This window comes from Bos taurus, chromosome 2, assembly GCF_002263795.3.
Source record: "Bos taurus isolate L1 Dominette 01449 registration number 42190680 breed Hereford chromosome 2, ARS-UCD2.0, whole genome shotgun sequence".
In the NCBI taxonomy this organism is placed as follows: Eukaryota; Metazoa; Chordata; class Mammalia; order Artiodactyla; family Bovidae; genus Bos; species Bos taurus.
In genome coordinates, this window is record NC_037329.1 from 58,330,130 (window position 1) to 58,350,359 (window position 20,230).

The 20,230-nt window shown below is 41.0% G+C and overlaps 1 long non-coding RNA gene across 1 annotated transcript; it reads right to left on the reverse strand.

Moving 5' to 3' along the window:
• Positions 1–11,793: 11,793 nt before the first annotated feature.
• LOC107132265 (uncharacterized) lies at positions 11,794–19,506 on the reverse strand. Its single transcript, XR_001502297.3, has 3 exons — positions 18,659–19,506; positions 16,579–16,709; positions 11,794–12,039 (listed from the first exon to the last, which is right to left on the reverse strand). It is a non-coding gene; the product is annotated as an uncharacterized lncRNA (long non-coding RNA).
• Between the last annotated feature and the right edge of the window lie 724 nt (positions 19,507–20,230).

The following is a 20,230-nucleotide window of genomic DNA, read 5'->3' on the forward strand; positions in this document are numbered from 1 at the left end:
AAGAAATTGCACCTGAAGGAGCAGCAATAGGGCTCCTGGGACGCCAGATCGGTGAAGGGGGCTGGCAAAGCAAGCCAGACTAAGCAGCTGGTCTGGGATTTGAAAGGAACAGAATAGCAAGGTTCAGCTGAGAAGACAAAATGAGACAAGAAAGAATAAAAGTGGAATTCTAGTTTTGTTTTGTTTTGTTTTCAAAAAGGCAAACAGAACACATACATTTAGTTCACCTCCATTCCAAATCCCTGTTAAAATAACCGTAAGTGGAATCTTTGATAATTTTAAATTTCAAAGGCTAATTTCAAGGGTCATAAAGAAAAGGGGAAAGGGAGGCTTAAAAACACAAATTGGGGGAAAGCAGAAGAACTTGTAATAACCATTGCCATAGACTTGAGAAAGTTGAACCCCAAGCCGATCATGTTAAAGCAGAAGGAAAAAATGGTTGGTTCATTGTTCTCCAAAAAGGCTCAGGAGTTGATTGCTCTGGGAAATATCACCAACACAATGGATATGAGTTTGAGTGAGCTCTGGGAGCTGGTGATGGACAGGGAAGCCTGGTGTGCTGCAGTCCACGGACTCACAAAGAGTCAGACGACGGAGCGACTGAACTGAACTGACTGGGAAATGCAATAAAAAAAGGAAGATCAGTTGAAATGTGTTTAAAAAATAAATACTCCTCAAATTGTCTCTTCAACTCCATATTGACGGATAAATTCCCCTTCTACACCTCACATGCTAGTAAAGTAATGCTCAAAATTCTCCAAGCCAGGCTTTAGCAATATGTAAACCGTAAACTTCCAGATGTTCAACCTGGTTTTAGAAAAGGCAGAGGAACCTGAGATCAAATTGCCAACATCAGCTGGATCATCAAAAACAGGAACAGAGTTCCAGAAAAACATCCATTTCTGCTTTATTGACTATGCCAAAGCCTTTGACTGTGTGGATCACAAGAAACTGTGGAAAATTCTGAAAGAGATGGGAATACCAGACCACCTGACCTGCCTCCTGAGAAACCTGTATGCAGGGCAGGAAGCAACAGTTAGATCTGGACGTGGAGCAACAGACTGGTTCCAAATAGGAAAAGGAGTACATCAAGGCTGTATACTGTCACCCTGTTTATTTAACTTATATGCAGAGTACATCATGAGAAATGCTGGACTGGAAGAAACACAAGCTGGAATCAAGATTGCCGGGAGAAATATCAATAACCTCAGATATGCAGATGACACCACCCTTATGGCAGAAAGTGAAGAGGAACTAAAAAGCCTCTTGATGAAAGTGAAATAAGAGAGTGAAAAAGTTGGCTTAAAGCTCATCATTCAGAAAACTAAGATCATAGCATCTGGTCCCACCACTTCATGGCAAATAGATGGGGAAACAGTGGCTGACTTTATTGTTGGGGGCTTCAAAATCACTGTGGATAAAATTAAAAGACAGTTACTCCTTGGAAGGAAAGTTATGACCAACCTAGACAGCATATTCAAAAGCAGAGACATTACTTTGTCAACAAAAGTCTGTCTAGTCAAGGCTATGATTTTTCCAGTAGTCATGTATGGATATGAGAGTTGGACTATAAAGAAAGCTGAGCACCGAAGAATTGATGCTTTTGAACTGTGGTGTTGGAGAAGACTCTTGAGAGTCCCTTGGACTGCAAGGAGATCCAACCAGTCCATCCTAAAGGAGCTCAGTCCTGGGTGTTCATTGGAGGGACTGATGTTGAAGCTGAAACTCCAATACTTTGGCCACCTGATGCGAAGAGCTGACTCATTTGAAAAGACCCTGATGCTGGGAAAGATTGAAGGTAGGAGGAGAAGGGGATGACAGAGATGGTTGGATGGCATCACCGACTCAATGGACATGGGTTTGGGTGGACTCCAGGAGTTTGTGACTGACAGGGAGGCCTGGTATACTGCGGTTCATGGGGTTGCAAGGAGTCAGACACGACTGAGCGACTGAACTGAACTCAACTGAACTGAACACCCCTGAAAACTATAAAAGAGAGATTCTCTGGACCAGAGAATATCAGACACCCTGGAAGTTGGGAGTCATATGACCAGCACAAAGAAATTAAGTGGAAATTCTCATAAACGTTGATACCACTCCCTGCATGCTCTGATCACCAGTCAGCTACTAGAAGAGTGGAAGCAAGGACTGTGGCTTCCATGAAGAACACTGGAAGGTTATTCTCTAAGTATCCTGACCGGGCCAACAGTAAAATGCTAAAGATTTTTACTTTTGGGTTCTCCAAGGAAATGATCATGGCAAATTCATTTTCAATGAAGCTGAGAGTTACACCTTGTATAAGCAATGGCTTCAATCAGCTTTCCAGGGACTCATTCCTCAGCATGCGCAGGCACGCAAGGACCACTCTGCCACTAGGGAAGCCCTTCCATGAAAGACTGAGATGAAAACAATTTTGGGAAAACCAGAGATACTACAGGCAGAAGAAAATTTAAAATAAAACCATATTCTCAGAAAAATATGGGAAGTTATTTCATCCAGAACAGGATGAGAGCTAATATGGCAGTACAACATAAACTAAAAATTCAGCAGAAGGTTTAGAAGACAAAATTAAGAAAATTTTTCAAAGACTAAAGGGAAAAAGACAAGGAGATTGAATATAGAATTGATAAGATGAGAAAATAAGTGCTTAAGAGGACCAACATCTGAATAATAAGCCTTTCAGAGAGAAAAATAAATAAATAAATAAAACAGAAAAAAAGGAAAAAATAATAAAATAGGTAATTCAAGAAAAATTTCTAGCCCTGAAGGATGTACTTCCCACAATAGGGAGAACCTACTGTGTGCTCAGCATAGTGAGCAAATGTAAATCCACATTCAGGGCAGGTCATCATGACATGCTGGAGACAAAGAGAGAAGTTTTAAGCCTCCAGGGAATGCAAAAAGAAGTCACAAATAAAAAATTAAAGCTCAAAATGACTTGAGGATTCTCAAGCACAACATAGAGAGCTAGAAGACGACAGGCCAATGCCTTAAAAATGCTGAGGGGAACTCACTTCACCTTAGATTTTTACATTCTGAAAAACGATTAGTGCATCATGATGATTAAAATGAGTTTCAGATATTTCAGTTCAGTTCAGCTCAGTCGCTCACTCATGTCCAACTCTGCGACCCCATGGATTGCAGCACTCCAGGCTTCCCTGTCCATCACCAAATCCCAGAGCTTGCTCAAACTCATTTCCATCAAGTCAGTAATGCCATCCAACCATCTCATCCTCTGTCATCCCCTTCTCCTCCTGCCTTCAAACTTTCCTAGCATCAGAGTCTTTTCCAATGAGTCAGTTCTTTGCATCAGGTGGCCAAAGTATTGGAGCTTCAGCTTCAGGAGCAGTTCCTCCAATGAATATTCAGGACTAATTTCCTTTAGGATTGACTGGTTTAATCAAGGCAGTGCAAGGGACTCTCAAGAGTCTTCAACACCACAGTTCAAAAGCATCAATTCTTCGGTGCTCAGCTTTCTTTATAGTCCAACTCTCACATCCATACATGACTACAGGAAAAATCATAGCTTTGACTAGATGGACCTTTTTTGACAAAGTAATGTCTCTGCTTTTTAATATGCTGTCTAGATTTCAGATATTTAACACACTAATATTTTGCCTTCCATATACATTTTCTCAGGAAGTTACTGGAAGACATGTTCTACCAGTGAAGGAGAGTAAACCAAGAAAGAGAAAGGCATGGCATACAGGAAACAGGAAGGAAACAGAAGTAGTATCATAAGAAAGAATTGAAGGGTTCCCAGCTCAGTAGGAAGGGAGACCCCAGGGTGCCCTCTGTGCCATAGGAAAAGAGGAAAGAGCATATGAAAGAGGTCACAAGACACCCAGAGAGGTGTTCCCAAGAAAATGCAAGTGAATTCCTATAATTATCTTTGTACAGAGAAAATATTAAACTATTGGGGGAAAATTTGTGGTTGGACTGCCATTAAATACATAGAAATTAAACAAAAATCTGACACTATTATTATTTTTAGGAAAAACAACATGCTTTTCCTAAAGAAAGAAAAGGTAATCATGGTCTTCCACATAGCTTACCTACAAAAATCAACTGTAATAGTCATAATAGTGTAAAAATGGAGTACATACACAATGCTTTTATATAACTATAATAAAGGGGAAAAAGGATGCAAAATAGCAAAAGAAACTTATATAGCTTTATCTTCCACTGTTGGAAGTCAATAGAAAATGGTTACCATAGGAAAGGCCACAGGACTGGAAAAGGTCAGTTTTCATATCAATCCCAAAGAAAGGCAATGCCAAAGAATGCTCAAACTACAGCACAGTTGCACTCATCTCACACATTAGCAAAGTACTGCTCAAAATTCTCCAAGCCAGGCTTCAGCAATATGTGAACTGTGAACTTCCAGATGTTCAATCTGGTTTTAGAAAAGGCAGAGGAATCAGAAATCAAATTGCCAGCATCCGATGGATCATCGAAAAAGCTAGAGAGTTCTAGAAAAACATCTATTTCTGCTTTACTGACTATGCCAAAGCCTTTGACTGTGTGGATCACAACAAACTGTGGAAAATTCTGAAAGAGATGGTAATACCAGACCACCTGACCTGCCTCTTGAGAAATCTGTATGCAGGTCAGGAAGCAACAATTAGAACTGGACATGGAACAACAGACTGGTTCCAAATAGGAAAAGGAGTACATCAAGGCTGTATATTGTCACCCTGCTTATTTAATTTATATGCAGAGTACATCATGAGAAACGCTGGGCTGGAAGAAGCACAAGCTGGAATCAAGATTGCTGGGAGAAATATCAATAACTTCAGATATGCAGATGACACCACCCTTATGGCAGAAAGTGAAGAGGAACTCAAAAGCCTCTTGATGAAAGTGAAAGAGGAGAGTGAAAAATTTGGCTTAAAGCTCAACATTCAGAAAACTAAGATAATGGCATCTGGTCCCATCACTTTATGACAAATAGTTGGGGAAACAGTGGAAACAGTGACTGACTTTATTTTTCTGGGCTCCAAAATCACTGCGGATGGTGATTGCAGCCATGAAATTAAAAGATGACTCCTTGGAAGGAAAGTTATGACCAACCTAGACAGCATATTCAAAAGCAGAGACATTACTTTGTCAACAAAAGTCTGTCTAGTCAAGGCTATGGTTTTTCCAGTAGTCATGTATGGATATGAGAGTTGGACTATAAAGAAAGCTGAGCGCCGAAGAATTGATGCTTTTGAATTGTGGTGTTGGAGAAGACTCTTGAGAGTCCCTTGGACTGCAAGGAGATCCAACCAGTCCATCCTAAAGGAGACCAGTTCTGGGTGTTCATTGGAAGGACTGATATTGAAGCTGAAACTCCATACTTTGGCCACCTAATACAGAGAGCTGACTCATTTGAAAGGACCCTGATGCTGGGAAAGATTGAAGGCAGGAGTAGAAGGGGACGACAGGGGATGAGATGGCTGGATGGCATCACCGACTCAATGGACATGGGTTTGGGTGGACTCTAGTAGTTGGTGATGGACAGGGAGGCGTGGCGTACTGTGGTTCATGGGGTCACAAAGAGTCGGACACGACTGAGTGACTGAACTGAACTGAACTGAACCATAGGAAAATTAAGGAATGGGAATGTAATCATTTTATTTAAGAAAAATGAGATGGCAAAAATAGAAATAGAGAAAATAGTAAAAATAGAAAAAAAGAAACAGAAATAAATACCAAATTCTCAGATAAACTCAGAAGTGGTTAAGTGTGGGGATGTGGGGATATAACAGGGCAATAGGAAAGCATGAGACTACTGTTTTCCATAACATACCTTATATAGTAAGCTTTTGAAAGTATCTGTATCTTTGAGAAAAGTAAAAAAAAATTAAAAGGTAGTAGAAGGAGGAGGAGAAGAAAGAGAGAACTATAGCATAAGGAACTATCCATTGCACTTATCTGAAAATCTGAGGTAAGAGGCAGTCACAAGAAGCAAAAGTCACTACTCTGCTGCGCAGAGAAGGAACCAGATTCTAGAGGCTGATGATTCACAGATGCCTGGTATCTCAGCAGCTTCCAGGGATATAGGAAGTACAGCACAAGGGTCATTGGAAGGGAAAGAACCCAGAAAAGAACTGCTGCAGAAGTGAGGGCATCGCTCTGACCATGAATAGCCAACTCCCTTCCCCAAACCACCAACTCCACCTTAACTCAAAGAGAGGTGGACTTGCTCTAATCAAGCTGGACCATATTTGAAGTGTCAGTGGAATACCATCAGCAACAGTGTTATGAGAGACTTCACAGTGCTTCTTGACTAACTAGCTATAAGGAGTCAGGGTAGAAAGAGTCCAGTTCAGTGCCAGTGAGTGAGTTCAAGTTGTTCAGCCATGTCTGACTCTTTGCAACTCCATGGACTGTAGCCCACCAGACTCCTCTGTCCATGGGGATTCTCCAGGCAAGTATACTGGAGTGGGTAGCCATTCCCTTCTCCAGGGGATCTTCCCAACCCAGAAATTGAACCCTGGTCTCCTGCATTGTAGGCAGATTCTTTACTGTCTGAGCCACCAGGGAAGCCCAAGAGAGTGCTATGAATATGTAAATATATTTAGCCCAACTACAATATATTTTTCAAATTAAAAATTAATGTTACAGTAACTGCTTCTTGTGGTATGGTCCAAAGGACAGATGAAAAGTCTGTGCAACTTAAAATATATTTCCCACAAATTTGCTAGGTGGTAAACATTCTCCATCTTGACCTCACCCATGAAATTCCTAAGAAGACACAGAGCATATAACTAGCAAAATATGGGATAGTAACTAAAAATCTAGGTCTCAGAAGCAATTAGATTCAAGTTCAAAGACCAGTGTCACTAATTTCTTATTTAATGACCTTACAAAATGTTCTTTAAGTCTTTGTTTGTTCTTGTGAAAAATGGTATATGGTAATACTTAAAAAAAGGAAAAGAAAAGAAGAAAATAGGTTGCTTTAAGGATTATGAGAAAATGTGTGTAAATCTCTTAGCACTGTGCCTGGCATACAAAAAATGTTAAATCATTAATAACAGATATTTCTGTATTCTGAGGGAAGGATTATAGAAAAACAGGGGCAAAGAAACTAATGTATGTTGTTCTCCTCATGTTCTAAAAATGTTGTATGTGCTTTTATTTAAACTTCACAATTCACCCAAGGTCACAAGATAAAACTGGTTAGAGTTTGGATTTGAATACAGGACTATCTGATGTCAAAGACCTGGTACTTTTCACTACAATTTCTAATCTGAATGCTGTTGGTGCACCATCAAAGATTAACCCCTCCGATCAAAATCTCCTCTCTCTTTCAGATCTCCATGTATTACTTAGGAAGGAACAGAATTTTGAGTACACAGCACAGCTGAGGGAAAATGTTTGATCAAAAGAGTGAAATAAAGGACTTTTCTGGTGGTCCAGTGGTTAATACTCCAAGCTTCCAACGTAGGGGGCAAAGGTTCAATCCCTGGTCTGAGAACCAAGATCTCATGTGTCACATGGCATGGACAAAAAATAAAAATTACAATATTAAAATAGTTTTTAAAAAATACCAAAAAAAAAAAAAAAAGAAATGAAATAAGCAAAGCCCCAGAAAACTTGGCTCTACACAGAGAACCTAGCCCATGGGACTTCTCAAGTACCAGGTGAACTCACCCAAATGACAAGGGAGTGGGGGAGATGAAAGAATATGAGGAGAAAATAACAGTTTATAACTGTGAAGATGAAGTACATAAACAAAAGCCAAGGCCAAACACTTTCCAGCCTAAATATTTAAATTTGGAGTCCTATTAGAAGCCTTACTATTTTATATTTGGTGTAGCAAACATTGAAAGTTAGTTTGTTCTCAATGCTCCAGTGATGTTCTCATGCATAACCCTTACATTGTTCTCATCCATACACCATATTCCATATCTCTGGAAGACAGATCTCTAAGACAGGACCATCGTATAATCTTCCCCTTGAATACATGGAACTCGGGTTCGATCCCTGGGTCAGGAAGATCCCCTGGAGAAGGAAATAGCAACCCACTCCAGTACTCTTGCCTGGAAAATCCCATGGACCAAGGAGCCTGGTAGGCTACAGTCCATGGGATAGCAAAGAGTTGGACATGACTGAGTGACTTCACTTTCACTTTCACTTTCAAACATGATTGGATTTCACTCCAGTGATGAAAAAATTCTCAGGCAAAAACAACACTAACAATACATCACAAGGTTTGAGAAATACCTAACGAATGGTGCTCACAGAAATCTGTGGAAGGAACTCAGAAACTGAGAGAGAACTTTCAGTTGGATGAAGCAGTGAAAGTTTCACTTGCATCAAATGCTGAAAATGAATTTGAAATAAATAGGGAGGCAGGATTTTGGAGGAGGTAAAGGAGTGAGTTAATGGGCAGGAGGATACCACTGTATGTTGGAGGGGCAATGATTTGTTTTGGCTGGTGGTGAGAATCTAGGCTGAAAGTTATAAAATATAAGGCTGAGGAAAATCAGTGGCTAAATGATAGAGAACGTTCAGTGCTAAGCTATGGTGTTCAGGCTTTACTTTCTAATAGTAAGGAAAGGTGTGGATTTTGTTTGTTGTCTTAGTCAAGAAATGATTAAAACTCCATTCCTCATCTCTTCCCCCAGGTTTGATCAACCTGGATTCAAAATGCAATCCCAATATAAATCCCAGAAAGCTTTTACCGGTAGATACTGACATGCTGATTCTAAAATGTATGAATGCAAGGGAAGTAGAATAGACAAGTCTGAAATTCCAAGAAAGAAAAGAACAAAGTCTTTGCCTGATAGAGCAGGGTCCTGTGGAACACCTGGGCACGAAGCCTTTCTGTGTCCCCCATCTCTTTGATTATAGAAATAGACTTCATTCAGCTTCTATGACCTTCCAACTCAGGATTTAAGTTCCAACTCAGGGATTTAAGCAGATTTAAGCAATTGCTAATTAAGGAAGGGAGGGGATGAGAGACTAGGAAGAAACAAATAGTCAAGAGAAACGGTAGTAGACCCTTTAGGCAAGGTCCTGGTTCCCCACCAACAGACGCACACAACAATACCTTTGAATTATTTTGCAGAATACCGAAACAAACCACCTTCAGGTGGGAGAAGTTAACAATTAATGAGAATATGCTGCCTACAGACAAGTAGACACCAGACCAGCTGGAACCTAAAAGTTGATGATGCTGACTCTACTTACCTCACTACCAACCAACCCATCAGAATAATGTCCGCAAGTTGATCATGCCCTCTTTGAACCATTACATAAAGCTTCTCACTATCCTTTCCAAGTGGGAACACATAGTTTTTCGAGGCAGGAGCCCAAAGTGGCCCCCTTTTCTGGCAGAGTAGTAAAGCTATCCTTTTCTACTTCACCCAAAATTGTCTCTGAGATTGGATCCAGCACCATTGTACAGAGAAGTTGAGCTTTGGGCATTGTGCCAATGATCCCATTGAGTTCCTGTGTGCAGGAAGACATGGCTACTATATGGTCCCCTTTGGGTCTTTCTAAGTGTATTTTTGATTATGTTAGTCCCAAGAGAGGTACTCAAAAAGTTCTAAGAAAAAAATTAAGGGCTTTGAGTAAATCAATCTATTTAACTTTGATTCACATAGTGTTTCCCAAACATGGTTGAACTGAGACTTTTTTCTTCATGTAAATATCCAATATTAACTTTCTTCAGAGATGGTTTAATAAAAATACACTTTGAGAAACACTTAGAGATGTTGGAATACACTTTAACACTTTGGATAATACTTAAAAGATTAATTTTAGATTCAGAAAAAGTGGATAAATCTTGAGAAATTTGACAGATTTGGGTGAAATTTTTTTACTGCCAATTTGGAGACTGTGTGATATTCATGAATATTTCTTCATACATATAACCCTTATGAAGCCAGAGTCCACATGGTCCAGTTCCAAAGAAGGGTCACAATTTAAAGAACCAAATCCATGCAACTAAAACTAATTTCAAAATAACTCAAGTTCTTAATTTTAATTACTATGAAAGGACTGTACAGTCCCAGCAATATTTTTTAGAATCCCCTTTTTTCCCTTTCCGTTGCATTTGTATACTAAAACTACATCCATTTCTCTCTTCTAACCACATCTGAAAGGATTCTCCAACCCTTGCTACCTCAAATGTCCTCTGGTTCTTCTTCACTCCTCATTTATTCTAGAATTGCCACTGCTGAGGTTCAAGAAGAAGTAGGACTTTCCTCATGAAACAGAAAGGAAGTAGTCCAGGCACAACCTTTAAAAGAATGATATAGCCATAGGACATGACAAAGACTGGTTAAAACCAACTGGGTCCAAGATGGCGGAAGATTCCACTTCCACTAGACCTTGAGCTTCATTATACACTCATTATAATATATTAGCCAAATGACACACCCACCAGGGCCATGACAGTTCTAAGCCTAACCATAAAAGACCAGAAAGAGGATGGTGGCTCAATTTCTGGAAATCTCTGCCCCTTCCCCAAAATAATTGGAATAATCCTCCCACTCATCACCCTAAGAAATTACCCAGCAGATAAAAACTAAGTACATCATATTTCAGAGCTCTCTTGCCTTCTGAGGCCTACCCTGGTACCTCAGTTGGTAAAGATTCACCTGCAGTGCAGAAGATCCCAGTTCAATTCCTGGGTCAGGAGATCTACTGGAGAAGGGATAGGCTACCCACTCCAGTATTCTTGGGCTTCCCAGGTGGCTCCGCTGGTAAAGAATCCACCTGCAATGCGGGAGACCTGGGTTCAATCCATAGGCTGGGAAGGTCCCCTGGAGAAGGGAAAGGCTACCCACTCCAATATTCTGTCCTGGAGAATTCCATGGACTGTATAGTCCACTGGGTTGCAAAGTGTCAGACACAACTGAGCAACTTTCACTTCACTTGCCTCCTGAGATGACCCAGATTTTGTCTTTTTTTTTTTTAATTTTATTTAATTTTTAAACTTTATATAATTGTATTAGGGGTCTTTGGAGTGTGTTTCTCTTTAACTAAATCCACTTCTTACCTATCACTCCATCTCTGCTTTTGCAATGAAACAAGAACTTTAAATTCACCATACATTAAGAGAGAAAACGAGAAGAAAACAATCAAGAGACCCAGGCAGAATCCTCTTTAGGCAGAGGAAGGAAAAGCCAGGGAAAACTCAGCAATGATATTTGTGCTGTTTTATGCTAGATGGGGTGATGCAGCGTCTGTGTGACTACCTGTCTGGCGGATCTACCCGAAGCATCTAGTGGTGGCCCTGGAGTAGCTGGCTGGCAGGCACAGCCCTTAGGAAGATGGAAGACAGCATGGGCAGGCTGGAACTGCTGGGTCCAATCTGCATCTGTTCATTGAAAATTGAGGAGCTTTAGAGAGGAATGACTGGCCCATACCTAGTGGCAGCCTCCTAGATCTCATGCAGATCAGATCTCTTTGGCCAACTCCAACACAACTAAACAGGGAAAAGGACACTGGGAAATGTCATTCTCAGCTCGACGGCATCACAGAGCAAACGTCTACAGGGATTACTAGTAAAATGAAAAAAAGCTTACTTCTTTTCAGTTTGAAACCAGTATTCACATGATTCAAATTTAACAAGCCCACTCAGTGTCAGGCAAGGTGCCAAATATTTTCACACACATACACACACACACACACATACACACCCCCACATAAACACAACTTCTCTAGTAGCAACACACCATATGCTACTTTTTCTCATTTCTGTTGGTCACCGTGAGAGGAAAATCATGAAGAGTTTGCACAGATTCTCATTTCTGTTGGTCACCGTGAGAGGAAAATCATGAAGAGTTTGCACAGACCTGGAACTTTATTGACAAGATGTAAACAGCAACACAGTTGGAGACAGTGTCATGTCACAGTTAGGAGAGAAAGCTCTGGAGTTTCCGGGTCCAAATCCTGGGTTCTGTTACATGAGGGCTAAGTCATCTTGGGCAAAATACTTGATTTCTGTATTCCTCAGCTTTGCCATTACAAATTTCAGATAATACCCACCTTACAGGATCGTTGTAATGATTATATGTGATAATATATGTACAGCACCTGGTGTTAAAAAAAAAGAAAGCTAAATTTAGGAATGATTGAAAAATAAGTATTAGTGAGATTCCTGCCTATGCCTATAAATATATGTATATATTTTAATATTCTATTGCTGAAACAGAATGGTTTTAAATTTTATCTACATATTTTAACTCGTTCTCTTTTTCATTATAAATCAAAATGTTTCTATCTGTCATTATTTAGTAGCATACAGATAACTGAATATGTTACAAAAATCACACAGTCTCAAAATCTAGGGTATTCAATTTTTAAAATTATAATTTTCAGGAGAATATATAGGTATTAATATGAAGTGACATAAATAATGCCAAATTACTGAATAAACAATTTAAAATAAGTAAAAGGCAGCATAAGTTGTATCTTAATAACTTAAAAATGATGATAGGATTTCCATGTATACTGTTAAATCAATGTGTATCTATAAAGTTCCTGTTAACTACAGCTTCATCATCTGGATCTTTGCCTAAATGATGTTAACACATTAGCCCTTTCTCATCATTATTTCCTGATAATCAATAGTGATCCCTGTACTTGGTCTTTCCTTTACAATTATTTGTCTTAAATGCAAAAATTATTCATTTTGCTAGAAGAAGAAGACCGCTTGACTTTCAGATCACTTTTCATTGATTCTCAGTTGTTCAATGCTTTGCACTCCCTCCTCATATGTTCTTTTTTGGGATCTTGACTAAAGCATAATATGCCTCTCTGGATAAGTTACCAGGTGCTTGAAACAAAAGACCTTGGGCAGAAAATATAGTTTGGTTAGAATAAGTTGGATGAATTTTAACTCATACTAAATATTAACTGTTATCTTTTAAGCATTCTGATCAATATTATTAGTATTGGCATATGCTTATTACCTAGTACTGAGTGTAAATTGTCTTCCTTTTTATACAATGAAGACATAGCATTATTGACTGACTCCATAAAGCTCATTTTAAAGGTTTAGTTTTATCCATTGACATTACTCAGCAAATTGAGAATCAGACTTAAACTATTCAGTTATTCATTTCAAGGAAGGACAAGTGGGCACCTACCCAGTGGTTACACTGCACTTATACTCTAATTTGTATGCCTCTTAATCAAGGGGTCTTTTGATCCAGAAGGCAATGAGTGATTCCCTGGCAATGATATAATTTAAGAATGCAGGTCCTTAGTATGTTTCAGGATGTGCTAAAACATACGGCATTTGTTCAGCATATATTCAGCCAGTAGACAAAAGTTATCCTTAGAAGACCCATGACAATTTGCCTGACGCTCACTTTCTGAGGCAATGCCACATTTGACCAGTAGATAGCACTCAAGATGTTTCAATAAACGGAGAGAAGGCTTCTCCGTGCAATTATTACTCTGCCAGGGAAAGTCAGACAAGTTCATTTTAGATCAGCAGAGGGGAAAAAGAGATGGCCCAAATGCCTAGAAATGGGGAGTTTTGTACCAAACCTCAGCAGCCACGTAACACAAATCTATACCGATTTGGGTAGGAAAGCTAGCCCACTCATTTCCTAACACAATTTCTGCTGGAAGACAAGGAAAGCACCACTCATTTGACACACTGATATAAAACATGAAAGCAGCACTTGGATGGTAATGTTGATGTCCAGAGAGACCACAGGTAGAACATGTTGGTTGCACTGCACAGAACTCAAAAAGCAAAACTTTCTTGTGCCTCAATCATCCTGCTAGTTCAAAAGCCACCTGTATTTCAGAATGCAATGTTTACAAAAATAACAACCTGGCTATAAACAAAAAAATGAATTGCAATTGCTTGAAGTCAATGGACAGTGCCTTGGCATAGTTAGACCTACTAGGAAGGATAACTGGCATTATGCTTTTATAAGCGATGGCTTCCATCATACAAAAGAATCAACTCATATTACTTTAGAAGCAGAAAGTGGTATATGGGGATGCTCCTGGGGTTTTTTATTTTTGTTTATTTGGCTATGGCAAGCAGCATCTTCAATCTTTTTGAGGCATGTAGGATCCTTAGTTGCCACATGTGGGATCTAGTTCCCTGACCTGGGATTGAACCCAAGCCCTGTGCATTGGGAGTGCAGAGTCTTAGCCACTGGACCACCAGTGAAATCCCTGGTCCTGTGATTCTGAACCATTTTTCACATATTTCAAGCTCAGTTCATCTGATACAGGGTCTGTGTTAAATGAGGTGAGGGTCATCAAGGTGCTGTTCAAGTAGACACAAAAAGCTGGAGTATGAGAAGTTAGGAGATGAGAGTCATTCAAATATCCATGAAAGAAAAACTGGAGGCATCTGAGCAAGGAAAGAACATGTCAAGGGAAAAAGATATCTGGGGGAAAATCAGTGAAAAACTACAGAAAACAACTTCAAATTCCATCTGCAGAAAATTGTTGGTGGTTGGGAGGTGGTCAGTCTCTTTAAAAAGCCAGTTTCTTGGAGGATAGATTTTCAACCCCTGCTCTCTAAGGTCCAACCTTAAGCTTTCTGCAGCTGTGCTCCCAGCCCATCATAAATGGACTCACACCCTCAGGATGGCTAACCCAATATCCCACTCAAAAATTTCTGAATTTCATTTCAAATTGCCTGAAACTACCTTCAGCCTTTGACCTTCCTATGAGTCATTAAATAGCTTTCTGTTGTAATTGTTCAACTTGTTTCAGTTATGTTTGTGTATTTGAAACCAAAAGGCTTTTTTGACTGTGCTAGGCTTACTCTGGGTTTCCTTGGTGGCTCAGATGGTAAAGAGTCTGCCTGCAATGCAGGAGACCCAGGTTTGATCCCTGAGTCAGGAAGATCTCCTGGAGAAGGGAATGGCAACCCACTCCAGTATTCTTCCCTGGAGAATTTCATGGACAGAGGAGCCTGGCGGGCTACAGTCCATGGGGTTGCGAAGAGTCAGATGTGACTCTGGGGGTAGGATGGAGCTGTGGAGTGTCTAATATCTGGTCCACAATAATTAACAGAAAGACAGCAAGGGAAAAACACATTTACAGAACACTACCTTAACTAATCAAAGGAAAAGATTCCAATCTGAGAATATTTAGAGTTCCTGGAAGAAGACAGACAGACATCTGGGATGAAAAGAGGTTGGCGTGAGCTCCCCCGGCACTAACCCTGGAGTCTAACCTTCCTATGCCATCATCTGGCTGTGTGACCTTGAGAATATCACTTTCCATCTCTGGGCTTCAGGTTTTTCATCTATAAACTGAAGGGTTAAGCAAAATGCTCCAATTCTAATCTTCTATAGCTCTGTTCTCCTGCCTTCTTTCCATATAGGAAGCTACATTTGAAGGAAGTTAATTGATTTCCTAGCAATGACATCCATTATACTTGATATACCAGTAAAAAAAAAGGTGACCATTCAGTCAAATAATCATGCGTATATGAACACTGCATGGCAACACACTTTGAAACACAGCGACAACTTTACAAAACGCACTCTGACCGGTAGAGATGCTCTCTCCCACCTTGTCAGTCTTGATTGATATTCACCCACATCATCACAGGACTGGCTAGGACCCACAGGCTGCTTCTCCTCCCCTCCCTCCAACCTCTCCTCTTGGCTGCTGATGGTGGCTTCAGCCACCAGTACTTTGCTGGTAGCACCTTCTAACATCCAAGTGAAGAAATATAGTTGTGGCAAAAAAACTTCACTGTAGAAGAACTCTTTGATTTGTGTTTGAACTTAGGGCAACTGATAACATTTATGTGATAAAACTTCATAAATCCCCCAAACATGCTGACCCATCTACCAAGAAAATGTCCAGTTCTCTCCTGAAAAGTCCCATAGAACTAAGAATATAAATAAGTTCTTAGTACATTCCAAATGTGGAGGCTACAATTCTATAGGGAAGGGAAGGGAGAAAGGATTTGATTTGCACTGTTGTAAGACAGAAATTAACACAACATTGTAAAACAATTACTCTCCAATTAAAAAAAAAAAAGAAGAAGAAGGGAGAGAGGGGGAAGGAAAGGGAGGGGGGAAAAGTAAGTTTCTGTAGAGCAGCAGTTTTCAACCATGGCTGTATAGTGAAATCTCTTGGGTGAAAAATGTCACTGTTTAAGTACACTTTTAAAGAGGTTAAAGTCCCCAGTGCCATCAGGGTTGAGTCAGTGTAACACAGCATCATATTAATAAAATGGTGACTAAAGAATATTCAATTACTCAACAAGAGTGGCAACTCAAAAGGATTTGTTGTTCCGAATTCCTACCAAAAAGCCCACCAGCTTTCAAAGAGGTCCAAAGGCTCCCTGAGAATTCCCTGTATCCTTGGCGTAATACTGCCATGTTCCCGAGTCCTGATTACTCCTCCGCAGAGGGTTGCAGAGCCATGTGCCATGCAATTCTCTATATCCTCTCACCCTTCTAAAATTATTACCTCATCAATGCTTCAGGCTTGGTACTGTCAGACCTCTTTTCCTGATAATAAGATAGACTCTGGGGCTTTTAGCATCCATAGATCACTCCCACAACTCTTACTCACTAAAGGTTCATTCATTCACTACATCACAACTTTTATAACTGCTGGTCAGTTGAAAAATACCTGAGGCAGAGTGATGAATTGGAAAGACTCTGCACAAAGAAACTGAAGGCTTTGAATCAAGTTTCAGATGTGCCCATGCCTCTCTCCAGATGACCTGAAGCAAGTCACATAACCTTTCGAGCTTCCATTTCCTTAAATATAAAGTGAGAAAGTTGGTTAGTGTCTGATATACACCACAGCTCTCAAATATTATACGGCATATGATGTTCTTATACACATTCTGGTTATGATGCTAATGAACAGTAAGTGGTGAGAAAGTAAGTGCAGAGGAGAAGCACAAGGAAAAGGCAAATGGTCCAAGGGAGCCACAAGTTGACAGATTGGCTTTCAAAGCATTGACAATATCCCCATGCTGCTGCTGCTAAGTCACTTCAGTCGTGTCCGACTCTGTGCGACCCCACAGACGGCAGCCCACCAGGCTCCCCCGTCCCTGGGATTCTCCAGGCAAGAACACTGGAGTGGGTCGCCATTTCCTCCTCCAATGCATGAAAGTGAAAAGTGAAGTCGCTCAGTCCTGTCCAACCCTCAGTGACCCCATGGACTGCAGCCTTCCAGGCTCCTCCGTCCATGCGATTTTCCAGGCAAGAGTACTGGAGTGGGGTGCCATTGCCTTCTCCGAATATACCCATAAGTTGCCTTTTAAAAAGACTACAGTGGAATCATATGGCAGGAAAATTTGGTAGGTTCTATTTTTTGCTACTTTGTCTACATGAAAAGACCCTTTTCACTCCCCTCACACTGGGAAAACCACACTTGCAAAATGAAAAAGGCAATGATCTGATTCTCTAGATGTTAAATTGCCTCTGAGAAAGGGACGATGTTAAAAAAAATTCCTCTAATATGCCGAGACACTTTTACAATATTCCAACCGCCAGTTCAGTTCCCTGTTCCTCTGTAGCAGCTCTTGCATCACATTTCTTCCTTCTTTGCTTTCAAACAACCATGACCATCTCCTCATGCAGTCTCCTGCTTTAGACAATCCTGTCTGTTACCACTGCATATATCTCTATTCCACTTGATGTCTGACTTTCCTACTCCAAAAAGTTGGAAGACTCCTTATTTCCTGCAGACCAAGGTAACCTATTTAGCTTGGCATTCCCAGATCCCTACCATCTCACCTATAACATACTTTTCCTCTCCTTTTCTTTTCCATCCATCAGTGAAGTCACATGAAGTCCCTCCATTCGGCCTTTGCTCATGTCGTTCTTCCCACATGGAATGGCTTTACCTATTTTCTCCTACATAAACTAAATCCGGCCATTCTCAGAAGCTCACATTTCATCTCTGCTATGAAGCAGTCATGCTGGTTTCCAAGGATCTGCCCTTCCTCCAACTGTCCTGGGCAACACTTCAACTCTCCCAGACTGTCTCGTTTGTGGCATGCTCCTGTTTACACTGAGTGTTCTGAATGACAGAGTCAATGCACTTAATGCTTCTAGCATGCTTCTTTTTTTAATTAAAAAAATTTTTTTTGGGCCACACTGTGTAGGCATTTGGGATCTTAGTTCCTCAAACAGGGACTGAACCCATGACCCCTGCTCCGTACATGCAGAGTCTTAACCACTGGACTGCCAGCAAAGTCTATCATTCTTGCCTATCTTTTCCCCTTCCCTCCCCGCTCCTCTCCCTCCTTTCCTTCCCTTCTTCCTTCCTTTCACTTTACCATAATACGTACAGTAAAATTTCAGGAATACACTAAATTAGCAGCAATCACCTTATAAATAAACACAGTAATAGCAGACTGGGGGATCCTGGGTGCTTCTCTTCCACAGCCTAAGCAACGGGACACACACATTCTCCTGTGTCCCTTAGCTCTTAGCTTGGAATCCAACACCCTTCAACAAGTTCCATTGTGAAAATACTTAGTATTAGGACACATGTCCAAGTTGAGGTTTCACTTCAAAATTTTATGCATAAATTTCCCAAAAGTGCAGAAATGGTCTAAGAAATAGGACCAAATTTAAAGAAAAGAGTCATTAAGTCATTTATTCATTTCAATAGTGTGTTAAGTCCAGCACTCCTCATTGAAAGAGCTAGTGATAACAGAATTGGAGACCACTAAATCAAGACGGGACCTCACCTTCTAGTTTTAGAGATGAGTCAGCTGGGACTCCTGCAGAAACACCAAGTCTAAATGAGGTACTGCCTCTTGCAATACTGTTTGCCTTTCTTCTTCTTTTAGCAGCCCCTCTCCATAAAGGTGTTCCTCTAATGTCTGCCAATCCGTTCCCTATTCATCGCTTTCCAAAGATTGTCTGTAAATGAAATGCAAAGACAAAGTTGGACAAGCCGATCAACTTACATCTGTCCCATTTTTTGCAATGATCTTATTTCTGCATCCAGGATAGAATAACTTTCTAGAAGCGAGCTCCCAGTCTTGGTAAAGAATATTTGTGAAGGGGAAGGGTAACTATAGGGAGGTGAGTTATATATTTAGATATGCAAATAATGATTTTAAGTCTTAGGACAAGCAGAAGTGGGTTGTTGCTACTGCAGCCTTTGCATGGGTCCTATAATTCACCAGTCACCCTTGGCCAAGAGTTAGGAAGGATATATAATCCTTTTTTGACTCTTCCTCCACAGGGAATGGAGTTGTATATCCCACCCACAGCCTCAGAGACAACACCTCTCAAAGTCACACAGGGGCCCAGAACAGTCTGGAATGACCTCCAGGAGAGGAGGGTTTGATCCCTGGGTTGGAAAGATCCCCTGGAGGAGGAAATGGCAACCCACTCCAGTATTCTTGTGTGGAAAATTCCACGGAGGGAGGCAGGCTGGTGGGTTATAGTCCATGGGGTTTCAAAGAGTGAGACAGGACTGAGCACAGGACAAGCACACTGTCGGCAAAATCTTGACACACCCAAAGAAAGGAAGGGTGGGACCCTGCTTACCCACCTCAGTCCTGGTGCGAGGAGGAGATGGAAACATTTTCCCCCTACAATTCCAACTCAAATTTCACTTTGTTGTGTTTTATTTTCTAAAGGTTGAAAATCAATCGCAACTCCACTCCCTCGCCTCAACGTGTTTTTCTTTTCCAAGAGAGGTAGGAACTATCCTTGCGTGTTCTTTTGAAGTAGCTGCCTAGGGACTTATCTCTGGAGAAGCAGTTTTACCTCTTTAGACCTTAGATTGCCCATCTGTTCATTAAGGGGTTGATGGATGATGTCTAAATTTTCATCCACCGTAAATGGGGGAGTCCCTGAGCCCCACTGGCCCTTGACTTGAGTGTCTAGCACAGAAATAGTTAAAGGTTAAGGATCTCTCAAATGGAGACTTGCTAACATGGGGGTGAGGATGCCAGGCAGCATATTTGTAGTCTTGTCCAGCCTTGGCCTCAAAAATATCCCTCTCGAAGATTTGCCGATGGGGAGGCTGCAGCGGGGTCTCCTCTTCTAAGTCTTCCCCCCGGGCGCCCGGGCGCAGCTCTATCTGGAACCTGGACACCAAGCAGTTCAAAGCATCCTCAAAACCGAGTAAGCCTGGCCCCCTACTGCTAGCTCGGCTTCTCACAGCCCTGTCGCTACCCCTCCTCAAGGTCCCTCTAGGTCTCCACTACTTTCCACGTCCGAAAATTCTTTCAGCCGCCAGCTGCACTTTGGACCCCCTGCCTTGGACTCCGAGATAGCCAGTGCTGCCGCGGAGTGGGGCGCCC